The sequence below is a fragment of the Mesitornis unicolor genome, unplaced genomic scaffold, assembly GCF_000695765.1.
Source record: "Mesitornis unicolor isolate BGI_N332 unplaced genomic scaffold, ASM69576v1 scaffold402, whole genome shotgun sequence".
Classification (NCBI taxonomy): domain Eukaryota; kingdom Metazoa; phylum Chordata; class Aves; order Mesitornithiformes; family Mesitornithidae; genus Mesitornis; species Mesitornis unicolor.
Window position 1 is genome coordinate 31,941 of NW_010168241.1, and position 5,344 is coordinate 37,284.

Here is a 5,344-nt window from a genome sequence, read left to right on the forward strand (position 1 = left end):
AAAAAACTGTGAGCTAGAAACAAGAGCAAATATTAATAAGCATCTAAAGCATATATTTAACGTCCAGAAAAGATAAATAGTATCTGATTCCAATATATAAAAGTGACAGGCTCTGAGAAATAGGAGTAATTATTTCCTACCATTATTTCTGAATTACTACAGAAATGCACGTTGATTACTTCACTTATTATTTCGTTAGAAACAAATAATTTTAGACCAGAAGGTTCACGCAGCTTATTAATGAGCTACAGAAGGCAAAAATCTAGAAATATAATAATGATAACATTATGCTGGATATTACAATTTACATTTGGCTTGCTGGAAGATGTAATTTTTACTACGCAACTCTCATACACAGAGCAGAAAGTCCCAAAATAAGTTTGATCACACTGAAAGTGCTAACACTAAATCAACACTGGGACACAAATAAAGCAACACTATGAGACAAATAATTATTTATTAGGTTTTTATATTTCTCTTTCTAAAGCATTTGGAGACCTTCTGCCTACATTTTCATGACAGAACTGTAGAGAAGTCTCAGTGACTTGTCTTAAAGAAGAAAGAATAGAAAGAATAAATTAGCAGATGCTCCTTAAAGGGAGATGAATATATTTAGAAAGAGTTTTCCTACTTATGAAGGAGAATTTATGAAAAAAGACATTTTCAGCTCATTTACAGGTAACTCAAAAGAGTGGCTGAGTTTAACTTCAGAAATGGCATTGAAGGCAACTTCAAAATGACAAAAAACCACTTCTGAGCATTGCAAAGATGACCCTTTTGATAAGAGCTCTGGTTTTGCAAAAGATGAATGGGTTACTCGTATTCTTCTTTGAATGCAGTACTTAGTTGTCTCAGTAATTAGTTTTGAATTTTAAGTATCAAAAACATATTGAGACAGAGAGAAGGTTTTATTTTTTGTTTCAGAAATCACGAAGCTAAATCAAAGATAATCAGTTCTTTCAAACATCATGACAGAGATTGTGTGAACACCTCTGAAGTATTTAAAAACCAGTTAGGACATGCTTGAATGCAGACGTATTATCAACTACAGTTTATGCAGTTTCTGCGTATGTCTGTCCATACTTTGAACAGAGAAATCCAGTTGCTTCAGGCCTGGGTCATGCACTCCTGAGCACCCACACCATGTGCATGCTACTTTATACCAGGGCAGTCTTCGGGAGTGAAACAAGTAATTCCTTCTGAGATGTAACCCATTATTCTGGCAAAAAAAAAATAAAATGGCTCTGGCAATAGAACTTGAGAGTAGGAGCTAAAGCAATCCATGATTTAGATAAATTCTTACAATGGAAAATACAACTAACTTGGTTCCTATTAGCATGTACTATGAGCTGGATGAAGTACCATCAGTAAAATACTCAGGAAAATATTCAGAATAGTAAGTTATTAGTGCTAATGCCTTTTTTTTGTTACTTTATCTTGTTTCTAGGTTAAAATAACCTTTTTGTTTTAGAAGTTAGTGAAGAATCCCACAATTCATATAAATCCTTTTATCAATGATAATATAGGTGTCAACTGAGGACAGAAAGGGTCCTAGAAATGGTCCTCTAGCCACTTTCAGGTGGTTCCTTAACCCTAAAAGCTTCTAGCACCTTCATAATGCCAAAGACATAACACCAGAGAAGATTCCAAAACAACTGCATCCTAGAGTTTTATCAGTACTGGTTTGCACTGATATTTTATATTTACTTATTTCATATTTCCTCAAAAAATATTCCAGAATACTTCTCTTTTTTTGAAGTTAATTTACCATTGGATATTTGGTACTTGAAAATGTATCAGAAATACGTATTCATCCTATCTGGTTCTACAACTGGGGGATTCAGTCCCCAAATCTACTGACAGAATGAAAATTAGCAATTTGTTTACTCTGAGCTTCATATTTTCACAGCATCATATAATATTCCGAATTAGTAAAGCATAAAGAAACTGGAAATGAAAAGAAACACATTTGTTTCACTGACATATTGAATTAAAACACTGATGGCATTAGATGCCTACAGCACTGATTAAATTTATTCTAGCCATGAAGCAACAGTTTATGATTTTCACATGAATAGCATACTTAAATGAAAGGAACATTAATACAATATGATATTAATATACAAATACTCACATTATTCACCTGCCACTGACATTCTGAATTAAATCAGTAATGGGGTGTATAACTGATTAAATATCTACACAAGAGAATGCAACAGCTTATGATTTACAAAGGCAATGGTAGAGTGATCACATCATTACGTTGCCAAATGCTATCTATCACTTTTACTGAACTTAACGAAGATGGATTGCATCCCACAGACGAGATGCAGCCTATAAATATTGTCATGCTGATCTTCATCTGACTTTCCCAGGGAACAGACAAGCAACAAATCAATAACTGAAAAACTCAGATTAGAGCTCCCTCATTATTGCAGAAAAAAACCAGAAAATAAAAATACTAAAGAACATAAAGTTTAAATTATCCTATAGCTGTTGCTACTGACTTTTGGTAATTTATGTACTATTTCCCAAGTTTCCTAGATTTTTATCTCCTATCTTCTACTTTTATAGTTCTCTATACAGTTTACAGTCAAAACTTCTCCAGTTGCACCAATTATATTACCTTTTTCTTTTAATTTAATATTTTTACCAACTCCTTCTATTTAGGAAAGTTGTAAAGCAAGAGCGACAGTCAACATTACAATTTTTTTAAATACCGAAAAGCCATCAAAGTAATAAAACTGAGGATAAACAGCACTTCAATATCAGAACTTTGGAGAAGTTTTAATGTTCAGTACTTTACATTAAACATCTGCTTGATCTTTATTCATTCCCTGAACTGACTTTCGCCATTTACCTTTCAGGATAGAGCCTGGAGATGATACTGCTTTCTGTCAATCTGGTTGTGGAAGATTATGGTGCTCGATAACAGGTGGTCACCATCTGATCGAAGGTGAAAAGAATGCCTCACAAGCAATAAAACAGCTGAAGAAAAGGGTTTCCAGTTCACATATCTAACTGACTGCACAATTAGAACTTGAAATAATTCTTTACCCTTCTACTTTGCTCTTCAAGTAGCCATAAAGCAGGAAGTCTTTCTGCTAAACAAGAATTCTAAGACAGGAACAAGTTGCAATTAAAAACCAGCAAGATGAGTTCCATTTGTCTCAAAAATTAGAGGGTGATTTAATTTCTTAATTGCTTCTGTCAGTCACATCTAAAAACAAGCCATCATATATTCTAACAGAAATCTTAAATATCAAATATGGCATAAACTACTCTGAACTGTAATAACCAATTATTTCATTATCCTATTCAGCCTAAGAATAGCGGTTTTTTCTAACAGCATATGTAAAGCTAGCTAAAATTATTTCATCAGTCAGCACACACTTGTATCATTTTCCGTCTCTCCAAAATATAAAACCATGCTTTATGCAATTACCCATTAAAGATTATTAAATGTATTAAATAGTATAAACAAAGGCTTTGGATTCCTCAAGGCAAAAACTAGCTTGAGTTCAAGACACTACTAACATCTCCCTGGATGTAACCTTATTATTCCTCCAAACTTACTGCAGTAGCCAGTACTGTAAAGAATGAACATTTGTTGGGAATAATCTAAACAGAAATAAAATCATTTTAGAATCCTGGAAAAAAAATAATCCATTGTTTCTGTAGAAAGTATAATACAGAAATCTAAAATCTGCCAAAAGCCTTATGAGGAGCGGCTGAGGGAACTGGCTTTGTTTAGCCTGGAGAAGAGAAGGCTGAGGGGAGACCTCATCACCACCTACAACTGCCTCAAGGGAGGTTGTAGAGAGGTGGGTGCTGGTCTCTTCTCTCAGATGATGGGGGATAGAACAAGGGGAAACGGCACCAAGCTGTGCCAAGGGAGGTTCAGGTTAGAGAGAAGGAGGAAGTTCTTTACTGAGAGGGTCGTCAGAGGCTGGAACAGGCTGCCCAGGGAGGTGGTGGAGTCACCATCCCTGGATGTGTTTAAAGAGCGGGTAGATGAGGTACTTAGGGATATGGTTTAGTGGGTAGACAGGAACAGTTGGACGTGATGATCTCAGAGGGCTTTTCCAACCGAGCGATTCTGTGTGTGTGTCTGTGTGTGAGCTAAAGAAAAAAAAAAAAAGAAAAAAAAAGTTTGGCATCTTCTTAATGACAACTAAAAATTCAGTCTACGTGCAAATGAAAAGTGAAAATACGAATGCAGGGTAATTGTTGAAGGAACACTTCTAATACATTCAGCAAAAATAGACTACCAGGTGAATATCTCTCTGCTTTAGTCTACGTCAATAAAGATATATAAATACTGTATGTAATTACTTTATCTATGAAATAAGTACAGTGTGAAAGAAAGGCAGGCAGGTGCCCAAGTAGTAGGATATTTATAGCCCACCAGTGAACTTATGAAAGTCTATACAAAACACCTGATGAAACTATTCATGGTCAGAAACATCAAAATATAGCACAAAAAAGACCAGGAACCTAACCTGCAGTTGTCGACTTTAATCACACTTATATGAGCTAACCAACTGCTGAGTGTATGATAGATGGATGATATTTCTGTGCAATAAAGTGCAGTACATATGGATTAAATGTACTTGTGGTACAACATTGGGAAAGCCCAGTTTGGAGCTACAGAAGACATGTCTGCACCTTTGGGCAATGCTAGACCTTTGAGAGCAGGTGACTTGTCACTAATACGGGGTTAGAACTTATTGAAGGGGTTATTACTGATGATGTAAATAGGACAGAAATACCAGAAACAATGCTGAGAACTTTTTGGTCATTCTTACCCGAATATACATGGAATACTCTTCAAAATGAGAAAAAAACTGACTTGGAAAATATTTAAGTGTTCCAGAACTATGCTTATATATACACATAAATGCTGAGTTTCTCTTTGACTCCCAGTTAACAGCATTTAAAATATACACTAGTCAAGCCACAGTAGGTAATATCATCATAATTTGCTGTGATAATCAGCTTTCAAAAGTCAAGTTCGGTCGTTATTTATTACTAAATACGTATTTAATGTATTTAAAATGTATTTAATTCTGTGTCTGTATTCTTGTGGACCATAGCATCTTAAAAGAATGATTCAGTCCTTTTATCATGAGGGAGAAAATAACCAACAACTTTTTATGAGGAAATCTCTATCTACCTCCAATTACTGATTTTCCCAACAGCGGATATAACCCTTCCATACTTTTTCTCTGGCAGCTTACTGATGAAAATCAAATCAGCAGAGATATAAATCTGCAATATTCTGTCCTCTATTACCCTAGATATAACTCAATCCTTGATTAGGTTAGGGATTGTCTTAGGGTCA

At 34.9% G+C, this 5,344-nt stretch overlaps 1 protein-coding gene across 1 annotated transcript in view; it reads right to left on the reverse strand.

The window, feature by feature from the left end:
- Positions 1–5,344, reverse strand: part of LOC104536347 (low-density lipoprotein receptor-related protein 1B-like) — a gene marked incomplete at both ends in the record, with an annotated part of 106,353 nt that overhangs the window by 31,545 nt on the left and 69,464 nt on the right. The window lies entirely within an intron of this gene.